At 32.5% G+C, this 16,306-nt stretch overlaps 1 protein-coding gene across 1 annotated transcript in view; it reads right to left on the bottom strand.

Annotated features, from left to right (window-relative positions):
* Foxp2 (forkhead box P2) overlaps positions 1-15,904 on the bottom strand; it is a 374,093-nt gene extending 358,189 nt beyond the window's left edge. The window contains exon 1 of the mRNA XM_076861639.2: positions 15,857-15,904. The gene's annotated coding sequence lies outside the window, so the exon portion shown is untranslated. The remainder of the gene's footprint in view (positions 1-15,856) is intronic.
* Between the last annotated feature and the right edge of the window lie 402 nt (positions 15,905-16,306).

The following is a 16,306-nucleotide window of genomic DNA, read 5'->3' as shown; positions in this document are numbered from 1 at the left end:
GTCAAGAATGTTGTATTTTTTTTTCCATTCTAATTCTAATGATATAAACAACCTTTAAAACTATACAGAATAAGAGGGCATAGTAAAAAATTACATAAATACTTAAAATATGCATGTGGTAGCTAGCAAACTATTTAACTACACATGTAAGGTGTTTTCGGCATACAGAATTGCATTCTATTCTGATATGTTTTGCTTTTACATTTGTTACAGAAACATTTTAAACTCCTTTTTTAGATCTCAAGAACAGGTGGGAAATATTAATTATTATCAATAAAGATAATATATAATTAAATAGCATGGTTTATTATAGAGAAAGAACAGAAGTCACTTGATGCTCAATTTATAGAATTTTCAATAAAAATCTATTTTAGAATGTAAAATTGAAGGGTACTGTAAAGAAAATTTATTTTTATTTTTTCTGAAGTTTAGCATTGAACCATCCCTCACACAATTAGAATTCTCCAAGTGATTAATCACCAAAGAGTTTAAGATGTAAAAATAAGAAACCCATATTAATTAAAAGGCAGAAGCTAGATTGTTTGTTATTTTGTTTGCTAGAGGCTACTTTCCGTGTACATAAATACTAGGTCACTCAAATTACAGTGTCATAAACAAACAATCGATCCCACAGTGAGAAGTTCAAAATTTTAAAGTAGATCTCATATATGTTTGTTATTCTATAAATTATGATATACTCTACATTACATCATAAGTGTGATTTAAATATTAAACAAGTTTTATAAAAATATTTAATACATTGATGACAATGCCTGTGCCATAAAGTATAAAATATCTTGAAATCTCAGTCTATACTGTCAAAGTTGAGTTTCATATCCTGTACTTTAATATAAATTATCCTATTTTGTAAATTATCAATCAAAATGAGTCATAAAATTTTCAACTGACCAACTAAATGGTAAAGAAATAATAATTTTCATCTCAAAAAGTTGAGATGAAAAGCATATTGTCAAAAAGATTTTTTAGTGCATTGTAGTATATATTGTAGTGGGATTCATTATGACATATTCATAAATGCATATATAACATAGTTTTCTCCATGTCAGTCCCTGATATTAACCCTTCTCCCTCCTCATATCTCCCCATTATCTTGAGAGAAAGACAGACATACAGTCAGACAGACAGATGGAGACACACACACACACACACACACACACACAGAGACTAGTTTTAAATTCCTAAGACAAACAACAAATAACAAATATGAAGGGTGATCAGACTGTGGAAACGTGAGGATAAAAACTGATTTCTAACAAGAAAACAAAGGCAAAATATTTTCTACAAGTTCCAAAGAGATCAGGACAATGGTATCTAGAGGACAGGAAGGATGAAGGCTTCTGTGTAAGCTATTCTCTTCTCTAGTACTTTGGTCAAACAAGCCTTCTTCCAGCATTCTTTACTGGCTTTCAGATTCACTTTATTAGGTAAGATTTCCTTTAAAATATAAAAAAAAAAAATTCTTTAATGAAAATTTCCTGTTTTGGAAAAATGTCTTCAAATCTTCCCAAGTGTAAATATCACTGCCTTCGATCACACTTCTTATGTGTATATAGGATTTTTAACAATAACATACAGTGAAGATTCCAAACATCTCAGTCTTATTTTTCAAAAATTACTCGAAGTGTCAGATTATCTATTACAATTATTTAACTAGTAATAAGTGATTTGGAGTTTTATTTAAACTGTTCATAATTATATTAGTTACCTTTTGATGTATAATGTGCTAGTACAAATTTAACAGCTTAAGACACATGTATTATTTTTCCACAATTCCAGTGTCTGGAGTCTGGTCACAGCTTAGCTAGATGCTTTCAGGCTCTTACAAGCCTGCAGTTCAGTTTTGGCTGAGCTATGCTCTTTCATGAACTTGAGTTCCTCTTTTTTTTTTTTTTTTAAGAGAAAGTGAGAGAGAGAGAGAGAGAGAGAGAGAGAGAGAGAGAGAGAGAGAGAGAATATTTTTAATATTTATTTTTCAGTTTTCGGCAGTCACAACATCTTTGTATGTGGTGCTGAGGATCGAACCCGGGCTGCATGCATGCCAGGCGAGCGCACTACCGCTTGAGCCACATCCCCAGCCCCTTGAGTTCCTCTTAGAGGAGCATAAGGTTGTTGGCAGAAGTGATCTTTGTAGGACTGAGGGCTGAATATTTTCGGTCTCTAGGCCCTGGGCTGTCTCAGGTCCTGAGAGGCTACAGACAATTCCCTGCAAAAATGGCCATTTCACAGCCCTTCTCAAAACATGGTAGCCTCCTTCTTCATGTCCAGGAGGAGAATCGCTCTTGCTCTAGTCTAAGACGGAATCTCACTTAAGATGGGATATTTACAGAAATACCCATCCTATCACCTTAGCCACTTGCTGTTGGCCTGAAACAATTCATGGGCTCTTCCTCATTCAAGGAAGAATCATACAAAGGTTTAGCTTATCATGGAATTATCTCTGACTGAATCTACCACCAAAAATCATAGGTTAAAGTCATAGATTCTGGAACTGGACTACCTCAGTTTAAAAGCTGTCTCTATTCTTACTGGTTATGAAACGTGCCTCTGTTTTCCATCATAAAATAGGATAGATTATTTACTGCCTCTTAAGTTTTATGAAGGTTAGATGAATGATTAGATGAGCAATTTGTGCATATAGTGCACCCTCTACCAATCAGTCATAGCATAAAGATTCCTAAAGAGCATTTAGTCAAAACAATCAAAATATAGAACTATATGCAAGAAAGCAGTCAATAAATATTTTTAAGCAATCATGATGATAATCACAATCTGGAAGTTACAATTCAATAAGAGTAAATTACAATTGAGATCTGCTAGTCATCAGCTTTAGAGATTTTCTTCTGCTTTCGATTGCACCCATCACTAACACTCACCTTCTAAAATGCCATTGTTTAGTAATGAATGATACTTTCACTACTGAAGAGTTGACTAAAGATTAAGGTAGAAGGATACAGAAAATAGAAATGCCTAGCGCTGCATGCAGTTGATCAGCCCGTGAGACACAACAGTCATATTGGAAAATCAGGTCCTTCTGAACAAGGATTCTTAGAAGGTTGCTCCAAGTTATACTGACAAGTTTTAGGAGACTTAATTTTACAGAAGTAAAAAATATTATACTTGAAAGATATCACAGAAGTCTAATGTAAAATGTCAATTTTATTTAATCATATTCTGCCAATTAATCACAGATCTGAACTTCAGGGAGATAAAAGGACTGGCTCAAGTTCTCAAATAGTTGCAGAGACCAGAACTAAGTTCTCCTAATGCCAAAAGCAGGATTTTCACCGGGGCCACCTGCTTTGTAAGTAGAGTTTTGGAAATTTGTGCTTCAGGTTTTGGTTGTTAACAATTTGAGATACTGTATACCCGTGTAGAGAAAAGTTATATTTGGTAGCCATGTTATACCAATAAGGAATGTCCTTGGTTCCTGCAAATTGTTTTCCAAACTTTCATGAAAACAGAAAACCTATGACTGGACCTAATCTTATTTTGCTTAATAATCTGCATGTTTTTAATACACAATAAGTTTGCTATTAAATTCAATGGTACTGTATATCAATATAATATTTGTTTTGTCAGAACTTATCTAGTTTTCATCATTTTGAAAAATAGTCCTAAAGATGTCCCATGGATCACTCTATTTTAACCATCCTATTTATACATGAGGCAATTATATGACTATTTCATAAGATATTTTAATTTTGTCATGTCATTTTAATTTGCAATATTGATTTTTGAAATTATATATCTCAAAATATTTATCTAAGAATTTATTTTCATATTAGTAAAGGCAAAAATTATAAAATAGTTATTTATTTACATTTTAAAATGTAAATGAATTTGTGCCTAATGGAGCATAGAAGCACTTGCCTAGTTTGTCCTTTGTTTAGGATTAATTCTTTCTTATACAATGGAAAACAGTGCTTTTCAGGCTTTATAAGAGACAATCCAAAAAGATAAGCCATTTAATGCTAAAAAAACAGTAAAAAAACAAACACCTCAAGTCTTCATGGCTGAAAACTTTAAATCTTGAAGGCTTTCATCCATGATCCTCAACATCATCATGTTTATAGGTATTAAAACCCTAAGCAGAAACATAAGCAAAGATATATTAAATATTTAAAACTAGGAGTGTCGGAGCAAAGTGTAATCTGGTTAATTACATACAGAATAAATTATATTACTAATGAGATAATTACAATTGGTTGCAATTTTGAAATTTTATATATTTTTTAATTTTAGAAAAAAATACATGTTCAGTGAACAAAGTTTGATTAATACATGAAGTTATTAAATAAGCAAAACCCTTACATAACTATCACACCAAAATAACCACTGAAAATATTTTGGTAAACAGTTATTTTCCTATGAATAAGCAAAATGTATATTATTAAAATTGGACTTTAATCATTATTTACTTACCTAAATATTATTCATTATTCATTGTTTAGATATATTACATTTATTTAATCAGTTTCCCTTCCCATGGCAGGTGTGTAGATTGGTTTCTCATTTATCATAAAGGTCCTCCTATATAATATGATATTGGTTTCTCTTATGAGATTCAACTTCTTCATACACACACACACACACACACACACACACACAGACAATTTGCCTAAGTTAGAGAATAAGAAGTTGAATCAAAGATGTAGTCATTTCTAATAAGAAAAAAAAGAGCACAAATTTCTCTTCCATTCCCTCTCACTTGGCACATAAAGTGAAATTGTATGTGTATGCGTGTTTTGGGATACGTGCTGCAAGAATTGGAAAAAGAGTTACTATAATAAAACTTCACTGAAAAATTAAGCAATACCTCTGTACCAACGTGAAAATGTAAATAGCTCCTCTGTAATTCTTTAATATCCTTAAACTATTTTCAGAATATAAAAGGCCGAGAAACCACTTTTCTATTCCTTAAATCACCTTAACTCCCATCTCTGTTTTTCCTATGAAGCAGCTCAGTCCTCTTCCCTAAACCCTTCTTGCATTATGCAGATACAGTTCCCTGTAAGCCAAAGTCTGGTAAGGGTCCAACTACCCAAATAATGATTAAAATGAGTGTATTAATTAGAATGTTTATCACTGCAAGTGACAAAGATATCTCAACCAAAAAAGATTAAACAGAAAAATACAGTTCCTATCTCATTTGGTCAAGAGGCAGAGGGGCTCCAAGTAAATTTATAAAATACTAAATTTGTTTGCTTATGTAGGTTTAGAAAAGGTCCTTACCATTGACTATTTTAACATTATTAACTTAATAATAAAATATAAATAAGTTATTAGCAAAAATAATAGTATAATTGGCTTTATCTGGTCAGAATCTATGGGATAATGTCAGTTTGCATTAAGTATATGCCATGTATAGTAATGAGGTACATTGAAACAACATCAGGGCTCTGCTAGCAAAGAAAAAGAGAAAAAAGGATACTGGAATGTCAACCAGAAATTTCTGTTTCAAGAAGAGTAACCTATAAACTCACTCAAGACAGTCCCCAAATCTATCTGTGGTTCAGGGTTAAACACCAATAAAACCTTTTTTACTGTCAAAAGCAGCGTAAGGGGCCAGGGATGTAGCTCAGTGAAAGAGCTTTTGCCTAGCATGCATGAGGCCCTCAGTTTAATACCCAGTATCATAAAAAAACAATAACAACAATGCTGCATGCTATATTATATAATTATATAATAAGGTGTATACGAACTTTTTAAATTATAGAATTAAGTTATAATGTGTCTTTGTTACAACTATATAACAGTAAGACCTATCAAGAAATGAAAATAAACTTTCAAAATACATTGTTAGTTTCCTAACATTTTAAAACAATTATAAAGCAATCCCTTTCCAATTGACTGGCATACAAATTACAAGTCATTCTTACCAATTTCTGAAGTAGATTTCATAAATTCTTACAAAGAGTTTCATATAATATTCCATAACTTTATATTTTAAATTTAAGGGGTTTATGTTTTTGATATATTCTATAATTCACTAGTTAACTCATAGACTATGTTAGCTTCCAAACATTTAACATATGGAGTGTTAAACGGAAACATTAACCTCTTTAGATCTAAAAGTGTGCTGTGTTCTGGGTCACAAGTAGAAGAGAAAAATCACTATGCAATGCTTCTGAAGAACAGAGCACTGAAGGACTCTGGAGTCAGACTGTCTTAGTTCAAATCTGAGTTCCACCACACATCAGCTGTATAAAACTGGCAAATTATTTAACTTTTCTGGCTTCCATTCCTTCATCTGTAAAACGGTGATAATAATGGTCCCTATCTCAGAGGTAATCAATTCACAGGGTTTGAGTATTAAATGTGTTCATGCCAGTGCATCACTCAGAAGAATATCTAGTACTGAATCAACTGTCAGATTTATTATTATTTTATGATTATGATGATGATGATGATTTGGAGCCAAAGGTTATGTCTGAGAGAACAGACTGTAATACCAAAAGAACACACACTATCCCAAATCTACTAAATAAAGAGACCATAATGAAATATTTTGCAAAGGAGAATTAAACATCAAAACAAAGCAAATTTGAACAGAGAGAAGGTAGAAGTCAAGGGTGAGAATACCAGCTGACTCACTAAGTGCAGCCTTTATGCTACAAGCTCTCTGATCTACAGACTGGCATGTTGCTAGAAGTCTGGGGTATGCTGTGAAAGGAACAAAGCCTTGTTGGAATCCCAGGGGTAGGCTCTCATGTCAAGAAAACATTTTTTTAGGACATGATTTTCTAAGACCAAATATTACTCAAAACTAAAATCTCAAAGGAGACAAATGATGATAGTACTAAGTAAATAAGATGTACTTCTGAATGGAAGAATGGGCTTTAACATGTACTGATCATTGAGAGAGAAATATGTACAAAATAGAACAATGAAGTTAAGTTTAAAACAAGGATACTCAATCACTAAATATATGGAAGTATTCAGCTGATTGCAGTGGCCCAGCAGCTCAGGAGGCTGAGGCAGGAGGATCATAGGTTCAAAACCGGCCTCAACAACTTAGCAAGATCCTAAGCAAATTATAGAGAACTTATCTCAAAATATAAAAAGAGGCTGGGGATGTGGCTCAGTGGTTTAGTAAGTGCCCCTAGGTTCAATCCCTGGCACCAAACAAAGGAAAACAAAACTAAACAAAGTAAAAAATAAATAAATAATTAGACTTTCAAACCTACTTATATAAACTAATCTACAAGGTAAGAGAAACTCATCTTTCAGTTCACTCTCAAGAGAACACAAGGCTTGTCTATATTATTCAGCCTGACACCTGAACCCTGAATCTGAACAAATTCTATTGAGGGGAAATGGTCAGATATAGTCAAGAACTAAAGCAGTTCTTAATTGATAACATTAATTAAAAGGGCAAATAACATTGCCAAAGGTTTCTTTAAGATGGCTTGTTCACACTAGAAAGTAATGCATGCTTTAATATCACTGATGACACAATTATTTGAAATCACTGTAATAAACTTCATATTTACAAGAACTGGTGGATTATTGGGTACTGAGAGATAAGAAAAAATATTTAATGGATATAATGAATAAATAAGCATAAATCATTACTTGAGAAATGAATTAAATGTATTAGCAAAACATTAAAAAACTGTACATACTTAAGGTTAAAAACTGAAATCATCCTGAATTTGGGAAAAAAAAATCACAAGAGAAATTACAGGAGAAAATATTAAAGTGACAAGTTTTAAGGATGAAGAAAAACACTATTTTTGATTTGCAAGTTCAGAAATTTTATAACAAAGTTCTGTTATTTATCTTATTTCTATAAATATTCACTTTTAATCTGTTATGGTTTTGATATAAAGTGTCTTCCAAATGCTTATGTGTGAGACAACTGAAGAATGGTCAGAGGAGAAATGATAAGACTATGAGAGCTAAAACCTAATTGGTGGATTAATCCACTTAAATGAATTAACTGGGTGGTAACCATAGGCAGGTAGGATGTGGATGGAGTAAGTAAATCACTGGGGCCATGACTCTGGGGTTTATAATTTTGTCCCTGTCACTTTTTCTCTGCTTCTTGACTATCATGAACTGAACAGTCTTCCTCCCCCAGGTACTTCCTCCTTCATGTTCTGCCTCACCTTGGGCCTAGAGCTATGGTGTAGGATGACCATGAACTAAACTCCTGAAACCATGAGCCAAAATAAATTCTCGTCCTCTAAGTAGTTCTTAAAGGTCTTTGGTAACAACAATGAATAACTGACTAATACACTGACCCAAGCAATCAAACAAGATACCTTCATTTATCTGCTTGAGACTTCCAAAATATCTCATGCAAGTGCTTAGATATTTGTAATTTACAAATTAAATGTGTCAATATAGGTCACAACATTATCAAATACTATCGTGAGTTAATACATTTAAGATGCTAAGGTCACTCTTTGTTTCCCTTCCCTAATTTATTTCAGATGATAATATATGTAAAATATATGTTTATGGTTATTTTTTAATAAAACTAATTGTCTTGTTGAAAAAAATTCACAGGACATCTTCCCAAAGAAGGAAGTTCTCATCTGTACATATGATTTTGATTAATAAATAAAAGGTTCAATTTTAGAAGCATCTTTTAAGAGGCTAAAATTTACTGTAATTTTCTCACCTTAAGATTCTTGAGTGCACTTTGGCAAACCTGTTCATTTGTGTTGTTTATTAAATTCTCTAAGACTACTGATCCATATACTTAAGTGCCACAAAGAGAAAAAAAAATCATGAAAATACTGCCTCAAGTTTTCAATAATGTTGTTCTCTTATAGAGAATCCATTGTTTAACTCCAAAAGTAACATGTCAACTGAGAATTATATTTAACATTTAATTGTAATGATAAAAGCAATAGTTTAGGCCAAATATTAACTGAAATATTTATCCCTTAATACACTGAACACAAAAAGTACTCTGTTTCACTTCTTAGTCTTCTATATGGGCTTAAACCTGCCAATTATTACATTGGATTTCAGAGAATTCTCATATGGCAATCTATTTTATTTACTTTATCTTCAATAAAATGGTTCAGTGAGCATTAGCAACTCAGACACAATTTTCAATCAGTCTTCGGGCAAAGGCGTCAATCTATATTAGACCTACTGTGCTGTGAGTTTAAGCTAGAAAGTTGGAATAAGGCACAGCAACAGTGAAAATGTGAGCCAGACCTAATAAAGCCACAGTGAAGGGAAAAAAAGCTCTCCCCAGGCTCTCACATGCGTTGCTTATACAATACCAGGTGCCAGGTTCAACACATGAAGAGCTCCTTAATAATGCTGACAGCTAAAAGGAGGCTTCAGACTCTAACTTTATTTTACATGACACCTACAGTAATAGTCCTCTGTTCTCCAGCAGACAATAGTAAAACCTTGAATTGCCAACAGTTAAAAATGAGGTTTCATATTCACCCCTTGGAATCATATGGGGGGACTAAAAACATCCAAGCTGCATGGCGCCTCTTCTATAGCATTTTCATACAATTACTAATATAACAGTAGTTTCAATGCACCTTTCCTTACAAATTTATCCGACATTTTAAATATAGCTGCTGGATGAGATTTTAACCACAAAACAATCAGTAAGTTTGAGCAACAACCCATTTTGGAAAATGATATCATTAAAGACTAATTCCAAGAAATGTGGGGTAGAACTGTTAGATGCCGTGAAAATGTCTCCCAAAGCACAAACTTTGTAATAAGTGATGCTGGTTCATATTTGATATGGGCTGTAAAAGGCAGATTATTGTAATGGTCCTCTTCCCAGCAAATAAGACCATTAAAAAGGTACTTAATGTTCAGTTGAATTGAAAAGCAGGCCAGTTAAAATCCATATTTTGCTATTTTGTATAATGGTATCAAAAATTTTACTAGTGGATAGCTCCAAGGTTCAAATTTAAAATTATAAATGTAAACTCTAATCTTTATGTGAACAAGGTTCCATTTTCTTTCTCTTTTTTCATAGAATCCATGTTTTTGCCTAGATACTCTCATCCTATCAACAACAGTAAAATTTGGAATGATGATTTAATGTGAATTTATAGAAAAAAATGTTCTATTACTTAATCAATCATACTTCTGAACTTACATTTCTGGAGACAAAATGTATTATTTTTGTAATTAACACTTCAAAATATAGCATCCCAAATATGTATGCATATATCTATAGGTGTAACTCTTATTTAAATTCCATAATGGACAATGAAAGAAACTAAGAGAAAACTAATAGAATCTATTCTACAAGGCCAGACCCTGTGAAAGGAAGAGTGTGTTAACTATTCCACACACTCTTCCACAAGAGAATGTGTACCAGATCTACATCCAGGACTACCTAGTCCTAAGTCAGCATAACTCTCCATACTGATATGGTCCATGGGCAAGATATTAAGAGTCCTCTCTAAGTTACAAAATTAGTATCCCAGTTGAAATTTAAACATTTCCAATTTTATTCACACTCGGCTTACTGTCTTATAAATACATGTACCTACTCCCTATCTGTCATTTACATTTGCCTAAGAGAACATATATTTGGTATATTTACCCCTGTATTCTTTGCAAAGACAAGAGCCATGCTGAAATTTCTGGAAATAATTTTAGGCCTGAGATATTTCATAATATATTAATTATCTATTGCTGTAAAACAAATTACTCCCAAACCTAGTAGTTTAGAACAGAAAACGGTTAAGATCTCACATAGTTACTCAACATTTGTCAGAAATCCTGGAGTAGTTTAACTCAGTGGTTTAGGCTCAGTGTCCTTCAGGAAGTGGTTAGTTGTTTGCCAATTCCTCCCTGGTGGCTGCCCTCAGAGTTTAGTTTCTTTCTTACTATGAAGATCTCTCCACAGCAGCTCCCTCTCCCAGAGCAGGCCATGGAGCAGACAGACATATATGAGAAACCAGAAGGAAAAGAACATCCTGAACAGATGTCTTGAGATCTTGTATAATCAGTCAGAAAAGCAACATAACATCAGTTATGTCATATTTTGTTGGCCACATAGACCAACTCTGGTAAATATATGGAAGGAAAACACATGATGAGAAAATGAGGAGACAGGAAACATCAGTGACCATCATAGAGGCTGCCTACCACAGCCCACCCCTTGGACATCAGTGATTCATGTACTTCATGCAATCAGTCCCAAATGTATAAGTTGTAATGAAATCATGAAAGTAATTTAAGGATGGCTGAATAACAAGTAATTTAAAGATTAGTGACTTAATGTCTGAGGAGAAAACTTTTGAAGAACTCCTTTGAAATATGTGTTCTCCAACTGAATACTGGCTGAGGGACCACAATTCTAAACAAAAAGATATTTTATATATGCAGTGAATACTTACTAAGACTATTATACACAGGTTGCAGGAGACAAGTAACATACATTCCCTGATCTCTACCAGTGGCAGGTGGAATGAGAAAAATAATAATTTAACTGGAACCCTGGATAGGAAATGATGTGATACGATACTTAGCAGACAAAGTCTTGGGCTAGCAAGATAGGAGGGAAGAAATAAAGAACAGTGTAATGGAAGAGGAAGAAATTTGAATATGCTTTTAAAAGATTGGAAAAAGGAAATAAAACAACAGAATACTCATTGACAAAGCTTCGGGCAAGTGTAAGGCATACAATTCAAGGTCTACACATGAAAGTTATGAGGAGAAAAGGTTGGGAATTGGTTTTGTCAGATTCTGGAGGGGATAATACCAGACTCAGGTGTATTTAGCCTGGTGGTTTAGCCAGCTCAAAATAATGGATGAATTTTAGACAGGGTAAAATGGTGTGTTGAGAGCTATACTATGAGCATACCCATCTGAGAATACAATATTATATCTTATTAAATATAATAGTTATACAAATTAAAATAACAGATTACCATGAATTTTAAGGAATCATTTATTTTTTGCTGTGATGATGAATTGAACTTAGGATCTTGTACATTCTAGGAAAGTGCTCTACTACTGAGCTATATCCCCAGCCCATGATTTTTACGTGAACTTTAAACAGAGAAGGTTAATATATGCTAAGGCAGACAGACCTTAGAGTGGCCCCTTGTTCATGCCTTGTATAATTCTTTCTCCTTAAGTGTGAGTAGGACCTGTCACTTCTTATCAATCAACAGAATATAGCAAAGGTAATGGGCAACACCTCCCAAAGATTATTTAATATACATACCTATACAAATAACATGTATATATGTACATATGCATATATATGATTCCATATTGCTAGCATGTAGTAGACATTCTCCTGCTGGCTTTAAAAAAGCAAGCCTCAATGCTGTGAACTGTGGATGGAGAATGCACGTGGATAGGACAACTGAGTGGCCTTTAGGAACTGAGGAGCTCAGTCCTGCAACTGTATCATCTGAATTCAGCCAAATCCAGTAAGCTTAGAAGATGACTCTGAGTTTCAAATGAAAATGAAGCCTGGCAGACATTTTGACTGTAGCCTATAAAGACCCTGACCTAAGTCACACCTATACTCCTTATCAGAAGAAACCATAAGAAAATAAATGTATATTGACAACTATGTGGAAATTTGTCATATAAAAATAGAAAATTAATATACAATCTAACCTAAACACAAAAAACATATTACTTAATAGACTAAGTGTGTTACCTCAAAATTCATTTTAAAATCCTAACCCTCCATTATAATAGTAGAATTTCGATCCTGATGATTAGGTCATGAGTGTGGATTCTTCATATAAGGGATTAGTGCCCTATGGAAGAGATCCCAGAGAGTTCTTTCTCTTTCTGCCATGTGAGCATGTGAGAACACAAACAAAAATGTTGCATCCTGGAAGAGGACCCTTACCTGATACTGGGCCATGTGGATTGACACCCTGATCTTGGACTTACATTCTTTATTATTATGAGACAAATATTTCTATTGTTCTTAAAACATACAGTCTGCAATACTTTGCTACAGCACCCAGAACTATCTAAGACACATAATTAACTCATTTGAACATTTCTTTTAAGATCTGTGGTTGACTAAGGTTAGAATAACTATGCAAGACATTTGCCAAGTGACCCCAAAACACATTCAATCTTAGAAATGCATATACTAAAAAATAAAATAGCCATTTCTTTTAATGTTCACAATGCCCTCCATAAATAATCTCTAAAACCAGTATTGTTGTATGTGTTCTCTACATTAAGAAATTTAAGAGTTAGAGAGCTTTTATGACTTCTACAAGGTTTTACAATGATGGGTTGTGTTCGAATCTTCATTCAAATCCAGCGATCTGATTTCCAAGTTTGCACTATCTTCAGCTACACTCTCCAGCCTCTCTATTTGCATTATTGCTTACTGTGCTTCTTTTTGCCAACGAATATCAATGTACTATACATCACACTTACTGATTCAGCCTTTCTTCAGACAAACCAGTATCCTGCATACTTCATTTACTTTTAACAATTTGAAAAAAGAGCAAGTATTTTTCTCAAATGATGCATAATATTTAATAACTATAAGACTTGTAGCAATTTTCTATAAATACATGAAAAAAATTGTTATGTATTGAAATAACCAAAATTGATATTTTGTCTAGATTTTATGCTCTTGAATTGGACACTCTGAAAATAACTAAATATCTTTAAGCAAACATGCACACACACACAAAAACTCATTTACCCACATACACAAATATTCACTTTAGAAATATAAACCAGGAAAGATTATTTAAACTACTGAAGAAATACAATCAGGATCAAATTAAACAATTTGTTTGAGAATACAATAGGAAGATGCAAACAAAGATTCATCTCAATGTTTTTCAAATTTTTGTTTTTGTTTTTCCAAAGAGAAAGGTAATATAGGGTGGACAGGGAAGAAGCTAGATATTAACTGCTAAATTTTTACAATAATCTAATAAATGGGCATATCTTTCCCTTTTGCTGTATGAAGACTGAGATGCACAGACTTAAGAAAATTAACCAAAGTCAATAGAAAGCTAGCAAATTATTGTAATGATGCAAACCCACATCACTCTGAACTCAAAATCTACCTCTCCATCACTCTATTCCTATCATAATACATCCAGTTCAAAGGTTTATAATCCTATAAGCATCCAAGAATAAATGCTTTTACAGAATGCACTTTTCCATTTCAATAAAACTTGGATATTATGCATATGCATTATTTACACCAATTTGGGGTTAGCACTCATTTAAAAATGTAAAAAAAAAAAAAAAAAAAAAAAAACCTGCCACTGTAAGCACATAACTAGCATAACTCTCTAATTAGCAAGTTCCAGAAGCAGTTTTGAACTACCTTCAAATGCAATTAAGTTCCATTCTGGGAAGAAGATTCTCTTTAAAAATAGTATTTTTCATGGCTCCATGATATTCATTGTCAGGTAATTCCTACCTATATCCCTCTACTTTCAGACAAATAAATATTCCTTCCCTCATAAAATAACAACCTAAATGTCAAATGGTCTTACAAATATGGAGGACATCATTATTATAATCATTATCTATAGTAACAATAATAATATCTCCCTCCTTAAAAAAAGAAGAAAGAAAGATTGGGTTTTAGAAAATGTGTTTTAATAATATCTCATTGTTTACTATTAACCATAAAATTATGACAAGTTATATTATTTTTCTAAATCACTGTAATTCTCTGTCTTCTAATTTTCTCCACATAACCAAACAAAGAATAGCAACGTCAACCTTACTCATACCAGAGAGATAAACAAAGTCAGAAGTTGCCAAAATGCTTTGAAAATTTTCAATGCTAGATCAATATGAAATAATTTTATTTTTGTACCTCGAAAATTATAAAGTTGGTAGAATAATGAAAATAACTATAAAATTCATAGGTAAAATACCTGGTAAGTATTTGATTATAACTAAAGCAATTGACAAAATCTCTTCAGGACGTTATAGAGACTCTTGAGAAAAACTCTAAAAATTCATAAAGGCAGAAAATTAGGATACCAAGGCCTGTCTTAATATCATGGTGACCCTTGATTAAAAAAAAATCTGAAAATGTCAGGGCACTGCCAGGGCATCTGCACTTTCTGGTTAAAGCTTCAAAAGAAACAATGAAGTTATTGGAAGCTTTGAAATGTAACATTACTACATAAAATTTATTTTAGGTCTCTTTCTTACTTATAATTCTTTTAATATATATTTGGCAAGCTATGATGTACTGCTTGAATAATATCATTAGAGTGAAATAATATCATTATAGTGAAACTGAAAAAACAATTTTCATTGAGAATCTTTTGAATGTTGATATAGTAAGTATCAAGGAAAACTACCACAAGACGTAAAGATGTGCAATATTAAAAAAATAAATAAATATATTCTAAAGAAATGACTTCTTGAGTTGCAAAAAGTTTAAAAGGAAAATCAAGCCTTCAAGAAAAAAAATGGTAACTATTAAATGTTTCCTCCTTTTTTCTCAATACCTCTAAATCTTGAAACCCTCAATATCAATTGAATTTAGAAACAATATTATTGAAGAACAGCGTAACAAAATTTCAGCACAATGTTAACAAAATACTCCAACAGTCTTTCTTGCCTCGTTTTCTTCAATATTTCAAAATTTCATATCTCACATAAATGTATGCTAAACTGTAAAAAGTGAAGCCAAATATAATACACAAAGAGAGAAGCACCAACTGGAATGGGAAGTCCAATAACAGTGATAAATATACTTCTATTGCCATACTTGACATGTCTCTGCAGTCTACAGAAACATTTTTAATATTTGGGCAAAAGTACTTAACCAAAATATTAAAGAACATAATAAACTCTAGAAAAATAAGAATAAGCACAATCAGCAGAATATTATTACCAAAAGAACACTTACGTATTTCTTCCAGAACTTCCACAAGACTTTCAAGTCAACCTTGAAATGGAGTCCTAGGTAAATTCAGCCCCAGCATCACATTAAAATAGCCCTGTTAACAGAGACAAATAATTGTGATTCCTTTGAAAATTAACTCTGAATTTATGTTACAATTTGTGAAATGACTCTGCAGTATAGAAATCATATTCATCCTAAATAAGAACTATTAATGCATTCATTACTTTGCAAATCTTAAAATATGTTTATGAATATACTTTTGAGGCATTTTAATTTAAATCAATGCAATTCCATTCTTTGGTATAAACCAAGGAACATGAAGACAGGATATGATGTATTTCAAAGAGATGAAGGTTTCATTGTCTACTCTTACATGAATTGACAGGTTTAAACTTTTTGATGGTTTAATTTTATGATTTATAGAATAACGTTATTTATGTCTGAAATCCCTAA

The sequence above is a fragment of the Callospermophilus lateralis genome, chromosome 1, assembly GCF_048772815.1.
Source record: "Callospermophilus lateralis isolate mCalLat2 chromosome 1, mCalLat2.hap1, whole genome shotgun sequence".
Classification (NCBI taxonomy): domain Eukaryota; kingdom Metazoa; phylum Chordata; class Mammalia; order Rodentia; family Sciuridae; genus Callospermophilus; species Callospermophilus lateralis.
Note: the sequence above shows the minus strand (reverse complement) of the source record. Positions and strands in the feature narration are given on the sequence as shown.